Source organism: Oryctolagus cuniculus, chromosome 3, assembly GCF_051225735.1.
Source record: "Oryctolagus cuniculus isolate XC-2025 breed Fujian yellow rabbit chromosome 3, ASM5122573v1, whole genome shotgun sequence".
Classification (NCBI taxonomy): domain Eukaryota; kingdom Metazoa; phylum Chordata; class Mammalia; order Lagomorpha; family Leporidae; genus Oryctolagus; species Oryctolagus cuniculus.
Window position 1 is genome coordinate 160,505,245 of NC_142869.1, and position 15,935 is coordinate 160,521,179.

Sequence of the window (15,935 nt, forward strand, 5' to 3'; positions counted from 1 at the left end):
TTCAATTTCAATGCTGCTAAGAGCAGATGCAGGTTTTGTGGGACGTGAAACATAGTGCATGCTCTAAGAAAAAGAGCATAATTCTTTAAAAAAGTACTCAAAATTATACTCTTTTGTACTCAGAAATGAGCACAAAGGCATTTCTTTATGATATTTCTACAAAACACTATCAATCTTAAAAATTGTCAAAACCAAATCTTAAAAATGCAGTAAAGTAAAAATAGTTTTATTAACTACTGTTAAATTTTTTATGACTTTTTTTAAATTTACAAATGTACACTCTTAATTACCTGTTGCTAATTCATCAACTTTATTTTTCTGTAGAGGAAATATATTCATTTAGTGTTTCCTCTGAAAAGCTTAGTAAAAATTTTTATTGCTTAATACTCTAGAAACATTTCATAATTAAATATTGTTCATATCACATAAACAATATAAAATTATCTTTTAAATTTGAGAAAACTTTAATCAAGTTCCTTTTATGCAAGGGCTAGAAGTTTTCCTGAACAATTACTAAACGGAAATACATTTTGAACTGAAGATACTTAGCAGGTTACTTTTTTACTAATGTCACCAGCACAAAAGTGGTGAATGACAAGTGAACCTATAGCTTGTGATGGGAGTATTCCTAAAACCCATCTCTGTACCAAGGAGGCCATAACCCAATTACTTGTGAAAGTAACTATGCTTACATTGATATATTCTCATAAATTCAAATGTAATATACCCCTAAATAAACTCATGTTTCTGTGGCCAGTACTCACTGCAACACCATTCAACAAAAGCCAGAGCATGCTAAAAAGGGAGGTAGGAGTGGAAAGCAATTTAATCAAGGACAGTTAACACATCTCATTTTTAAAATTTTATAAAATGTGTGATCGCATCACAAAGGGCCCTCTGCAAAATTCTCACAACAGTCTCTCCTTTGGCAAATGGCCTCTGGACTGTCTTTTCCATTTCTTTCACTCTTTTGATTACTCCCTGTACAAACATGGATCTCTGTGGTTAATAATCTGTGTTACTCTTTCTCTCTCTCCACCCTATTCTTCCATGTTTGTTTAGCAAATTGCAGACCTACTATAAATCTCAAAAGCTGGGAGTAATCCTTGAATTCTCTGGTTCCTTCCCCATCTGGTACAATAAATCAACAAGTCTCATCAGATGCCAACACTTGTATTTCTCTCAAATGGTTCCCTGTATTATTGCTACCGATGCAATAATTTGAACAAGAATTTTCTAGGAACAAGGCACCTGAAACATGCACCCAATCAGTGAGTTGATAGTCTTGTGTTCTCAAAGCCATTCTTTGAATCATTTATTAAAAATTCAATTCTAAGCATATCATTCCTCTGCTAAAAACCATCTCAATTTCTTTTCTGCCATCAGATAATGCTAAAGCTCTTTGCTGGCATACAAAACCCTCTAAGATTGATATTGTTCTTTGTGGTCTTAGTTCTTTCCACCCTCAGCTCATATTTTATATTCCAAAACCCCAAAGTATATGTCACTGTCTGTACCTTCCAGAAATACTTCCATTACCGTCTCCAATCACCCCACCCACTCATTTTTTAAAATTTTTCTTATTTATTTTCATTTTGTATGAAAAACAGAGGAACAGAGGAAAAGAGAAATAAACAGGAACAGAGAGAAATCTTCCATCCACTGGTTCTGTTCCCAAAAATGCCTGAAAAAGCCAGAGCTAGACCAAGCCAAAGCCAGGAGCCCAGAACTCCGTCCAGTCTCCCACGCAACTGGTAGGACCCAAGAACTTGAGCCATTATTTGCTGCCTCCAGGAAGAATTAGCAGGAAGCTGGAATAGGAAGTGGAGCTGGGACCTGAACTTAAACATTCTGACTTGGAAGCTGGGTTCCCAAGTGATGTCTTAACCACAGCACCACACAATTTATCCCTCCTACCATCAACTCATTTTTAAAGAATTGACTTAGATATCAGTTTATTAGATAGAGTTTTACTGAGGCCCAAGTACTGAAAAAGTATCCCTCCTCTAAGTTCTTTTATTTTGTGGTAAGGAGTTTCATTTTTATGCCCACCATATAATTATTTTCCTCCCCTATTCATTTATGTATCTCCATCATATGTTATAGTGTCTGACAAATAAAGAACTCAATGGATTTGAATGAATGGAAAACAAAATGTCATGTCCAATGGTACAGGTGTAATCACAGGGCTGAAACAATTCAGAGGAAAGAGAAAGGGATTGTGAGTAGTGTCATGAATTGGGTAGTGTTTGAAATGGATTTTTGAAAGATACACACCATGATGTAAGGTGAAGGGATCATGCATTTCGGAATAGAGATTTAACAAACCATGACCAAAGATCAAGGAGTCTCACTGCAAGAATGCATCAGAAATTAAACTAATGAAAGAGAGCCTGGTAGAATAGATGAGAGCAAAATACTCTTTAATTTCTGACGTGGATGATGGGTATCAAAGGATAACAAAGAGGACCTAATTAGTTGAATAAACATGTCTTTCTGGTTGAAAACATTATTCTTTATGTGCACAGAAGACATATAAGTAAGAATGTGAAAATGCAAAAAAAAAGAAAAAAGATTTCTAGAAGGAAGGATTCTTAAAATGCAAATTTTTTATAAACATGAGTAGGGGCATTCACATTTTTGTGTTAGTAAATAGCTTCATGAATAAAAAACATTATATGTAAATGATTAAAGAGAAGAATACTAAATATGGAAATATTAAGAACCCAGAAATATTGGTCATTCAATAATTTATTGGGTCATTTCTCCTTTAATTACTGTAAGAGATTCAGTTGAAGCAGAAAATAAGGTATTTTACCTTAAAAGTACTAAAATCCAATTAAAGGAAATAGAGCATACAAAAGAGAAAGCATAAATAACAGATTTTAACAAATAAAGCATACAGATATGATTTTTTAAAAAGGATTTATCAAAGAACACTTCAGTTGACCTAGATATGAATATTATGTGGAGGGAAGACCTTCCAGCTACAAAGGCACAGATGTTCTGTCAAGTAAAATAGATTCACAGCAAGTCAAGGATGCCTGGAAAGTTCTGTGATGGGGTGGGTCTGACATTGCTGGTGATGAGGACTTCAGATAGAAACCTGTAAGACTAAGATATTTTAGATATATATTCATAGGTAATATGAAAGTGCCTTAAACTTCTGAAAGTGTAAATCACATGAAAAAATTTTCCTCAGTATACAAGTTTATATAGGTTGTCCATTCAGTGAAAACTTAGTTCATAGGATCTCTTTCTTCAATTCATTTTTCTTTACTTCTGTTATTATAATTTTGCTTTGTCTTCACTAATACATGTGTGTGTTAACACACCATCCTGGTCATCCATTTTCTATGTTTTTAATGCGTTTTTCCTGTAATATTCCTTCTACTCTCACACCAGTTTCTTTACAGATGTATTCTTGTGATATTCAGTCCTCTACACTCCCTGTGGAGTTTGTGTCCTTACATTTCTATTCTGCTGTCATCCAGTCTTTGGATAATATATACAGAAACACTAATATTTTCAAAATTTTCCATAGAAATTGCAGTTTCTTTATGCCTACCATCTTCAATTGGGCATGTGGAACACAAGGAATTATTTTAATTTTCTTGTTGATGTTGTCATTGACAACTGAGAAAATTAAAAGAGAAAAATAAGTTATAAGTAGTTCAAAACAACTAAAACAATACTTACAATTTATTGATGCATTGCTACGTGCTAGCTCTCCCTACAAAAAATTCAACCATATCATTTAATCCTCATAAAAATCTTATCAGGCAGCAATTATTATTATCCTCACTTTATGGATGAGAACTAGGGGGAATTGAAGGAACTAAATAATTCACCAAAGGTCACATATGTTATGCAAACAGAGTTTCACACTTTTGGCTTTCTGACTTCAAAGTCTCACTAAGCTATAATGTATTGCCCTGATTTGTGACTTTTCAAACTCTATCTAAACAGCATTTTTAGAATACAAAAAGCAAAAATGATGAAAGTTATTTTTTCAAGAATCTATGTAGATAAGCTAAGTAATTATAGTGCTTTTCAGAATTCATATATACTACAAAAAGATTTTGAGCTTAAAACAACTCCTAGAATCATTGCATTTTAAGGGGATGTCCTGTGTGATAAATATGATACAGAACATTTTAGAAAAACATTCAAACAGATCTAGATATTTAGCTTTATCCACTCAAGAGCTCACCCTTATCTCAATATAGGAAGAAGGAGAGACAGGCAGAAAAAAAAAAAGAGTGGAGAGGAAGTCAGCTGAAAAGGGATAAACTTGATGATTAATAGATGAGTTAAATGACCAAATGCAAATAGCAAAACGAGATATGATGAAGGTAATTGTAGCAGAAAGCTTTCTAAAACACTTGTGTAGAAATTTGTAGTATATGATGCCTTTGGATGTAAGGTAGGTTTAGTGAAAATATAACTGGTGGTAGGCAGAATGACACAGGAAAAAGAATACAAAATAAATAAAATCACTTGAGATTTGGCTAATTTCTACATTTATCAAAGTCTTAATTCTTTGTACAAATCCATTCTCCCCAGATCTCTCAATGTTTCTTCAGTTAATCCTTTCCATTTAAGAGTAATCTGACCACAGTTCTCCTTTTACTCAAAAAGACATATCCTAATGGCCCTGACATGACTCACAGCAGCTGTTGGCCAGCCTCTAGCAAGAAAGCCTGAGAGCTGGCACCGCAGCTCACTTGGCTAATCCTCCACCTGCAGCGCCGGCACACCAGGGTTCTAGTCCCAGTTGGGGCAGCGGGTTCTATTCCCGGTTGCTCCTCTTCCAGTCCAGCTCTCTGCTGTGGCCCGGGAAGGCAGTGGAGGATGGCCCAAGTCCTTGGGCGCCTGCACCAGCATGGGAGACCAGGAGGAAGCACCTGGCTCCGGGCTTCGAATTGGCACAGCGCGCCAGCCGTAGTGGTCATCTGGGAGGTGAACCAACGGAAGGAAGACCTTTGTCTCTCTTTCTCACTAACTCTGCCTATCAAAAAAAAAAAAAAAAAAAAAAAAAAAGCAAGCAAGCCTGAGAAAGTTCATCTTCTTAACTTGCCTTACCTGTAACTTCCACATATCCCCTAAAACAGTGAGGCTGTGTCTAGCTGCTTTCTTTCACTCAGGCCTGTATAAGCAATACGTATGAGTGTTTACCAGGAGTTTTAGTCGTAAGACTAGGAGGAAGGATGGGAAGTTGCTGAGCAACATAGCCAGAGTAAGTAAAGTATTGAAATATCCGTATAAGTACCCCTAGAAGAGCATCCCCTGGTACACAAGTTCTACCATCATACTCTCACCATGTTCTTCCTGATCACTGCATCTGCCATGAAGAAGATAGAAAACAACAGCACATTTGTGTTCACTCTGAATATCAAAGCCAACAGGCACCAGATCAAACAGGCTATGAGGAAACTCTGTGACATTGATGTGGCCAAGCAATATGCTGGCCAGGCCTGATAGAGACAAAGCCATGTATTTCACTAGCTCCTGATTATGATGCTTTTAGTGTTGCCCACAGAACTGGGATCATTTTTTAACCACAAAAATCAAATAGTTGGCAACTAGGAAGAAAATAAGTATTTCTGTTGAAAGAAGCTGCATAAACAGTGTACAAATGCTCAGGAGAAATTTTATCCATTCGTAACAAAAGGTAAAATGATGAAACAAAGTCACAGTCTGATTTCCCTCCTCCAAATTAAGACATTCATGTAATAATAGAGTAGGAAATATCCAGAACAATACTTTGATGATCTGCGTTAGGCAGGAAATCAGTGAGAAAAAAAGGAGCCCAGAGGTTTCTAATAGCTTCTGTCTCATTGCTCTGCCAATTCCACACACCCACTTTCCCACGATACACCAAAGCCTCCTCCAAAATGAAAAAGACACCAAGATACTGAACCTCATGGGAGACATCATGAAAACATTCCTGGAGCACCTTACACACACTGAAGCCCATTCAAACACCACCTTGTGTATATTCAATTAAGGCACCACTCCTACCCAATAGAAGGGCTGTTAAACTGTGAAGGGTGCATTTCTCTCCTCATGGAACATGTCTCCTCATGGGGCCATCCATACTGACATCTGAATATGTAGTATTTTTCTACCTCTTTAAATAAATCCCACTTCCATTCTCAAACTTAAGCTCCTCTGGGATATGAAAAGGACAAAGGAAGGACTATATTTCCGGGGTTCTGACAGATGAAAATTTTCAGGGAAGAAGTGAAAAAAAAGAAAAACAAAAACACTATGAAGACTCCAGGGAACAAGAGGCAAGAAGACAGAGACACTATTGCAGCCAGACACATAGTGCAGCCTGCTGCTAGCTATGAACCGCCATCTTACTGCCTCAAGGTAGGAAAAAATTGCCATATGCTCTGCTACCCACAGTTTTAGCTGAGAGAGAACTCCGCAGTCACCCACTGACTTTTACTTCAGCCTGGAACGATGACTATGTTCTGAGCACTGCAAGGCGTGGAGCAGGGAAGCTGCATAGCTTGCCCTTCCTCTCTCACCCACCTATACAAAGTGCCATAGTGGGCAGCAGAAAGTTCTTCAGTGTATCTGTCTGTATTCTGCTTCTACCAGCACTGTGGTCAGAGTCAGGGAGTTGTTTAGGGAAAAGGATGGATCCCCTGCATCCTGCAACTGTGGGAGTTTTTGGACATTAGCCCCAGAGCTATGCTCACTCTCTCTACATGGGCCAGGGGAATTTACTTAAACTGCTGGGAGCAAATACCAGAAATAACCCATAAAAAATTAATTCCTACACTGGGAGATCTGAGTAATGACCCCACCACACCCTGCAACAGAAGGACTGTAATAATTCTTTCTAAATTTCTCAGTGCCACTAGGATGTACCTGGGAGAGATAGGGAAGAACCTACCCACATTCCACTTTTCTGGAATTGTATCTTCCACTGTAAAATCTGTATACCTGTAGTCACCAACAGGGTTCACGTCACAGCCTGTAGTCCTAAGACTAAGGTTACTGATATTATAAGTCACAGCACCAGTTAGACTCTCATAGAAGGACCTGAGGAAGGGTCCATCTATATCACACAGTACCAGAACCAATAGCAATTGGTGTCACAAGCCCTGGAATCACTCAGACTTGCCAATAGCAAAAGGGGAAGCCACCCTTGTCTCCCTCAATACCAAGAATAAGGCCCTAGCTACCACATTTACCAGGAGGCTGATGCCAAATTCTCTTTGGGCAAAAGATACACACTCAATGAAGCCCTTATTCATCTCAAAGTCACATTTCTGTCCCTAAGAACTGCAGCAGACTAGACCACTGTGTCACTTATAGACACAGCTGACCTTGATAAAGATAAAAGAAATCACTCAGAAACTATCCTCCTTAGCTCACTTAGAACCAAAGATAGCACCTCATTCTTGTCAGAATGGCTAAAATCCAAAACACAGAATGTAAACAAATGCTCGCGAGGATGTGGGGAAAAGGGAACACTTACACATTGTTGGTGGGAATGTAAATTAGTGCACCGTTGTGGAAAACGGTGTGAATATTTCTTAAAAACTAGAAATAGACTTGCCTTGTGATCTAGCAAACCCACTACTGGTATATTCCAAAAAGACTAAAATATGATGTATCAAAGAGATACCTTCACCACCATGCTTGTAGCAACACTGTTTACAATATCCAAATTTGGAATCAACCAAGGTGTCCACCATCAGATGAATGGATAAAAAAAATGTGGTATATGTATAACATAATATTACTTAGCTATAAAAAAGAATGAACTTCTAAAATTTGTGGCTAAATGGATGCAACTGAAGGACATCATGTTGAGTGAAATAAGCCAGACCCAGAAAGACAAGTACTGCATGTACTATGGGAGCCAAATCAAAACACAAACCAAAAAAAAAAGTACAACAAAAGAAAGAAATGTCTGTGTATATCAATATTGCTGCAAATAAAGTCCTGTAAAACTTTGTTTTATACTTTGGTGAAACCAATCATTAAGAAAGTTATACTACTATAGTTTTAATTATTTTTGATTACTTTAAAATTTTTCTGTATGTGGATGAAATGGTCACTTTCCCATTCAATTATTATTTGTAGCCATTGTCTATATTTCCACTAAACTAGGGTGTTTTTGTTTTTAACTTGTTAAATTTCTCATTCAGTGAAGTGTTAAGCCTTTTTACTGTAATGTAAATTTAAAATATGTTATTTCAAAAACTAAAAAAATCAGAATGGAAGGGAGAAGGAAGGAAGATGGGAAAGAGAGAGGAGAGAGAATTATATTCTTATAATTTGTTAAAATCTAATTAAAATTTGAAATAAAAATATTTAAAAAATTTTAAATTAGTATAAATACATGCCCTGGCATTGGGTGAATATACATTTACTATAGCCACATCTTTCTCTTTAACTGACCCCTTAATCATTACATGATACCCTTCATCTCTTTTAACAGTTTTTGTGTTAAAGTCTATTTTGTCTGACATTAGGGTAGCTAGACTTCTTCATTTTGCTTTCATTAGCATGGAGTATCTTTTTCTATCCCTTCACTTTCTGTGTTTGTTTTGTTGGTGATTAGTGTTTCTTGTAGGCAGTAAGTAATGTTGGCAGTTAATACAGAATACAAAGAATGTGTAGGAATAAAGAGGACATTTTGGAATATGATTGCTGTATTTTCACCCTTGTTTGTACTTCTATGGAACTGTGGTCTTCCTACTTTTTACACTTTGGATATTATGATTAGTGGTGAATTAAGCCTGTGAATACAGAGTAGATTAAAATTACATCTTTGCACAAACTGATGAAGAGAGTTCAAGGAAGGAGAGGGATGGGGGAGTCAGGGAAGTGTACTTGTCTTCTTGGAATTGTACCTAAGGAATGTATAAAATCTGTTTTCTTTATATAAATAAAAAAAATTCAGAATTAAAGCACAGTTGGGGTCCTGTAATTCCCACAATACTGGGAAAAGAAACTAAGTTGTTCTTTTATGTTTCTGCCTTCATGAAGTTCTGTTGTCAAAATCTAATTCTCTGCCAAATCCATTTCCTCCTTCACCCTGAGATGCACTAACTTTTAAAGAAAACATTGAGAAAATCAATACATATTTCACCAACACAAATAATTTTTAAACTTCTTGAGTTATAATACCCTATCATTGATTTTGGGACATTGTCCATCTTCTTACAGCACTACATAGATGACAGTTTTCTCAAACTTATACATCATCTTTTTGCTAGGACCCTAGCATTAAAAATATTTTATAGCTTAAATTATTTCCCTCGATAGCATAATAATGTACATATATTTACTCATATTGGTCTTTCTTATCTCTTCCTAACAATTTTGGTGAACTGTTATTCTTTTAAAATTTATTTATTTATTTATTTGGGAAGCAAAGAGAGCGCTCCAATCTCCTGATTCACTCCACAAATGCCCCCAGCACCCACTAACTGGGGCCAAACCTAAGCCTGGAAGCAATTCAAGTGACTCAGGTAGATGGCAGGGACCCAATCACTTGAGTCATCTCCACTGCTTCTCAGGGACTATATTAGCAAAAAGCTGAGAGGAGTTGAGTGTCTAACCCAGACACTTTGATTTAGTAAGCATATGTCAAACACTAGGCTAAAGTTTTGCATCTGAATTTTTATTCTTGTCCTCAACTACCTAATGTCATAATGGTAAATAATTTATTCTGAGATTTGGAGCCAAATGGTATTGGCTGTATTTTGTATGAGTAGCAGCGTTCGATAGTGGTTAGTTGTACACTCTCTGGAGTCAGACTACTTAAATTTGATTTTCCATTCCTTCTTTTATGAGTTGGTAACATAAGCAAGTCAGCATTAACAGGATTTTTCTTTGTCTCAATTTTTAATATTAAATTTACCAACTTCACAGGGTTGTATTTAAGACTATCTCAGTTAACATAAAGAAAGTACTTAGAATAGTACATGACATATGTTATTCATTATGTGCTTGTTAATACTATTTATGTTTAATTAATGCCTTACCTAACTAGATGATTAGGAGCTAGTAAGCTCAATGCTGTTCTGATGAGCACACACATGTCATTCGCAGAATGATGTCCTGCTATATACCAACCCTGGACATCTGACACCTTGACACATAGATTTTCTGGCATCCAAAATTTGTGAGTAGTCTTGGCTCTTCTGAAGACCCCTTGTTGGTTTTGCATCTGGACATGGTGACCCACCACTGTGTGATGTACAAAGTGTCACTGAAGCCTGCAGAGGAATCATTCAGCATAGGAAAATGTCAGGTTTTATTGTTCCTGTTAGGGAACAGACAGAGAACAAATGACCTAACTCTCTCCTGTAACATTATAATTTGGATTCTGCTTCGGGGTATGAAATTGCCTGAGCTACAAAGGGTCAGGTAAAAGTGTATTATCTGCAAGTGATACTGACTCTTCAGCTCTGTGGTTCTCATATCTTCTCAGTGGTAATAAACTTGACTTTCGCCTCATCACACATACATCAGAATCAAGGCATCTGTCATGATTATGAAGTTTGTCTTTATCAGCTGCTTTGAAGTTTTTTCTGAATGATTGCTTAACAATATTTATGTTCTCAGATTCCCTTAAAAAGAAATATCCAGTTTAATTTTCACCCCATGCCCATTAATAGACTATATAGAAGAAAAAAAATCATGAAGACTGTCCTTGTATTGGAACAATGTTGTTGGCATTGATGAAATTCCAAAGCCCCATGTAAAACACAATGATTATGACACTGGAACCTTATTTGCATATTTTACATATACAAAATACATAAGTTACTGTGTATAAAAATATTCTATAATGGTACAAAGGAATCCTCTTCATCTGTTAGGTGAACTATGTACTGAACTATTCTGTGAACTTAGGGCAGAGTCTGTCATTTAAACTGGATGTTTCCTATGTTCTGTAGGAATTACCTAGAATAATACAGAAGCTTAGCAAATGCTTTTAAAGGAAGTAAGTGAATAAATTCTAAGAATAAAATACATCCTTTTATAGCGCCATTGCTTAAAAAGTTAATGCCATTGTACAAATTTTAAGCAATGCTCCCATTAGAAGAATGTTATTAAACATATTCTTTCTGAAATGAAAAACAAATTCTTCCTTTATTATTGTATTTTCAGGGATACATTTTAGGTTATACAAAATCTACTATCAATCAGATCATAGCAAAAACAAAATCATTCTTTCTCAAGTGTACACTTATAAGATATAGAAAAATAATACCCAAGATAAATTGTGGGAACAATACAGGTAACATAAAAATGTATTAAAAGTTGGTTTGTGATTTTTTTAAAAAAAGTTTCTCATCAGTTGGAAGTACTTTGGCTTCTTTATAAAAATGACTTGAAACACTTTTACTAATCTTGAGGTTTCCGGAGCAGGATCTCATAAATAGGCCAGTATACATGAAAATTAAAAAGTAAGAAACATCAGATGAATAATTTGTATCCAAAATGTACACTGATGTATTGTTTTAAAACTGTCCCAGTAAAGCAAAGCAATGATTTGACCTAAAGGATATGGTTATCTTTTCCTGCACTTCCCCTTAGCTGATTTCTAACAACTGTTTTTGTTACATTGCTAAAATCAAATAAACATTGAAAAGCTGTATTCAAATTTCAGAAAAATAACAACTGGCAGAACACTAAGATCCCTTGTAAATTAATCTCTCTCACTTCAATAGTATGTGTGAACAGACTTAGTAAAGAAGAAGCAGGAAGGAAAAGGAACTGTAAATTGTAACTTCCATATGCTGATGAAAATTTAATTAACCTGAAATATAATCTGTTAAAAATGTAAAGTGTTGTTAATAGTTGTGATGCCTATTTTTCAAATTCATTAGCTTACTAGACTAATCCTCTGCCTGCAGCGCCGGCACCCCGGGTTCTAGTCCCAGTTGGGGCTCTGGTTCTGTCCCGGTTGCCCCTCTTCCAGTCCAGCTCTCTGCTGTGGCCCAGGAGTGCAGTGGAGGATGGCCCAAGTCCTTGGGCCCTGCACCCGCATAGGAGACCAGAAGGAAGCACCTGGCTCCTGGCTTCGGATCGGCACAGCACGCCGGCCGTAGCAGCCATTTGAGGGGTGAACCAATGGAAGGAAGACCTTTCTCTCTATCTCTCTCTCTCTCGCTGTCTACCCCTGCCTGTCAAAAAAAAATAAATAAATAAAGTTATGTAGCCAAGTGTTCCTCAGGCTTTAGATGATTGTCGTCAGTGGCCTGAGCCACATTTTAACCCCTTGGATCTTCTTTATTTGCAGGGTCTCATCAAGCTTTTAGAAGGCTAGTGGTTGCTCAGGATATATAGAGATGGAAAGGGAGAAGAGTGGTTGTCAAGTTACTGATCACCTTCCCCCTAAAAGAATGTTAACCTCAAGTCAATATGGGAATCTCTAAGAGTTTTTAAAATTATGATTGTTGAATCCTATACCCCAAATTCTCAGTTAATTGATCTGATTACGGCACAGGCAGCAAAGTCTTTAAAAGTTGCAACTGAGTATTTCTAGTGTGCAACCAATTTTGAGAACGACTGATATACAGTAAATGGGAAGAAAGATGTAAAGAATGGCTAAAAACAGAACTTTAATAAAAAAGATCTACTCTAATTTAATAATTCTTTAGTCTCTCTTAAATTCACAAAAAATAGACTCTTTGCTAATTATGTTCATTTGGGACTGAAAGCAACATATTTATATTAAACACAATTTTTTGTCTTATTAAAATGATCCATTAAACTTTATTTAACTGCACTAGTCATGAAATAACCTAACTAACCTATTACCAGCAAAGAACTGTCCTAGTGTTAAGGACATTCAGAGATGAGTAAAATATGATAAACATTTTCAAGTAGCATGTAAATGGTAGAATATTATCTATAACACCTAGAACTATATTTGTACATAAATCAGACTGAAGAAGAAGTTAATGATTATTTGAACAAGAAATGAGTATTCCATGAGTTCTAGTAATAGTTATGAAAACGATTTCAGAATCAGCATTACTGTATAGACATATACCACTACATCTGATTGGGCCTAAGAAAATGGAGAAGTGAAACATTTGCTGATGAATTGGAGCTATATGTGATTTGCCATTCTGGGCAGCTGGACAAGTGTCTTGCTTTCAAGCATAGGCTTTGATATCTGAAATGGTTGGTTAAAAGTCTCAATAGTCTACAATACTTATCTGTGAAGGTGCTTCCTAGGTGCTAGATTTATTTAAAGTTTTAAATTAAGAATATAATAATACATAATCAATTCATGAGTTGATTTTAGATTTGTTAGATTAGTGTTACCCAGCAAAATCTGGCTTAATATATTATTATGAATTATGTTCTGGTTTGTAGAGTAGACATATATCATGTGTGTTTATATGATTATGTGCTGTATAAGGACGTTACATACGTATAGTGATAGAAAGCAGCTTTGTTGACTAGAAGGGACTGAAGCAGTGTGGAGATATGCTAGTGAAGGAATAGGGGCACTAGTAGTCTTTTTGGGGGAAATAGCTATAGTTTACTGTCTTGATTCTAGTAATGATTTCTCAAACATATACATATTTCAAAATTTATCAGAGTTCATACTTTTTTTTAATTTAACTTGTTATTTATGTATTTCACTGTAGTGCTGTGACAACAAAATGACATATGTGTACCAGAGCATACATACATCAACAGTAAGATGTAACCTTTCATTACATCACTGCTAGAATATTTAGCTTTTTGTAGGAGACATAAGCATGTAAGATGGCCACACCAAATAATTTTGGTTTTTTTCTTAATCTTAAATTTTTTAGCAATAATACTTTTATCAATGTCAATATTAATAGAACTATAAGTTATCTGGGTGATGGGGTACATGTATGTGGGAATCATTCAACTGCATCATGTTGTAATTGTTGCTAGAGTAATCTCACACACACCAATAAGAAACTGTCACCATAATTAAGGGCTAGCTACTGTTGTTAGTTGCACAATGATGAAGTTCTTTTGAAAATATTGGTTAGCCCACATATATGTGAAAAATGCCCTTTCTGGCCGGCGCCGTGGCTCAATAGGCTAATCCTCCACCTTGCGGCGCCGGCACACCGGGTTCTAGTCCCGGTTGGGGTGCCGGATTCTGTCCCGGTTGCCCCTCTTCCAGGCCAGCTCTCTGCTATGGCCAGGGAGTGCAGTGGAGGATGGCCCAGGTGCTTGGGCCCTGCACCCCATGGGAGACCAGGAAAAAGCACCTGGCTCCTGGCTCCTGCCAGGATCAGCGCGGTGCGCCGGCTGCAGCGGCGGCCATTGGAGGGTGAACCAACGGCAAAGGAAGACCTTTCTCTCTCTGTCTCTCTCTCTCACTGTCCACTCTGCCTGTCAAAAAAAAAAAAAAAAAAATGCCCTTTCTACTTATACAGAAGAAAAAAAAATTCAGAGAGTTATTTTTGGCCTTGCTATGTCAAAAAGTCAACTGTACAAAGATCTAAGTTAAACTAAAATTATAATTTTAAAAGTCTATTAAAAACAAAAATGTCATGTATTTTATTATCAATTATGTAAAGGCTTTAAAACTATTGCAAGAAGAGTTTATTTTTAGAAGTAAGGGGATCACTTCTTGGCTTTTTGGCTAAGATTAAGTGTAGAAAAAAGGGGAAAAAGACTGCTGTTTTGTTCATTACCATGAAAGTTTTATATTCTCTGACATCATAGAGGTATTCTTTTATGTTAAATTTTGTATTTAAAACTTTAATCAATTTTGGAGTATATTTGATGTATCAATGATAGGTTTAAGGATATGGTCTAATTTTTCTTTTTCCATATGTAAAATCAGTATTGTTAATCCCATCTCTTAAAAAATAATCCAGATTTCCCTATTGATTTGTCATGCTCCCTCTGTCATAAATCTAGGTCCTACATATGCGTTGGTCAGCTTCTGTGCTCCTGGTTTTGTTTGCTGTATTTTCTCTCCCTGCATGAGTGCCACACTGTTTGAACTATTATAGATTTAGAATGAGTCTTTGTATCTGTGAAGACAAGTGACTCTTTCTGTTCTATTTGAATATTGTCTTTGTTATTGAACTTTTGATTTTCAGCATGAAGATCAGAATATGTGTAAACGTACTGTATAGATAAATCAAAAAATCACACTGTACCCATATAAATATGCATAATTATTACCTGTCAATTAAAAATAAAAAGAATTTATAGATAAATTCATGTTTCATACTGAATTTTAGGAGAATTGTGTACAGTATAATGCTAAAATCATCATGTCATAAGAGTTAAGTCAATATTTCCAACACTTATAATAATTGCTTAGATCTGAAATACTGAAAAACTTGCCAATTCTGTGAAATTCATAATATGGCACTGAATATGTACCAAACACACAAAAAGCCCAGTGATTTTCCTATGAATTGTGGGTCAGAGTGGCAGAAGCACCAAAAACAAAGCAAAGCAAAACAGATTCAAAAGGCAACAATAATCAGAATGCATAACAACAGGAATTCTCTTTCATTGCTGATTGGAATACAAAATGGTAAAGCTACTAGACAGTTTTATAATTTCTTGCAAAACTATAAACAGTCTTATCATATGATACAACATTTGCTTACCCAAAGGAGTTGAAAATATATATCCACCTAAAAACCTGCACACAGATGTTTAGAGCAGTTTTATTCATAACTGCCAAAACTTGGAAGCAACCAAGATATCCTTCAGTTACCACCAGGACAAATAAACTGCTCTATAATGATGATGAGATAATCATTATTCCCACTGAACTAGGTTCTTTTCATTTTTATTTATTGAACTCTTTACTCAGTGGAGCATTAAGCATTTGATTTTAATGTAAATTAAAAACATGCTTTCTGAAAAACTAAGAAAGAGAGTAGGCAGGGAAGGGAGGATGGGAGAAGGAAAGGAGAAAG

At 36.0% G+C, this 15,935-nt stretch overlaps 1 protein-coding gene across 4 annotated transcripts in view; it reads right to left on the bottom strand.

Annotated features, from left to right (window-relative positions):
• The window catches only part of LOC149127575 (uncharacterized), a 291,161-nt gene that overhangs the window by 52,768 nt on the left and 222,458 nt on the right, over positions 1-15,935 (bottom strand). The window contains exon 2 of one of the 4 annotated variants that reach the window (XR_016231770.1): positions 10,033-10,253. The exons of the other annotated variants lie outside the window; for them this stretch is intronic. The gene's annotated coding sequence lies outside the window, so the exon portion shown is untranslated. Of the gene's footprint in view, positions 1-10,032; positions 10,254-15,935 lie in introns of those variants that run through there. 4 annotated transcript variants of the gene reach the window in all.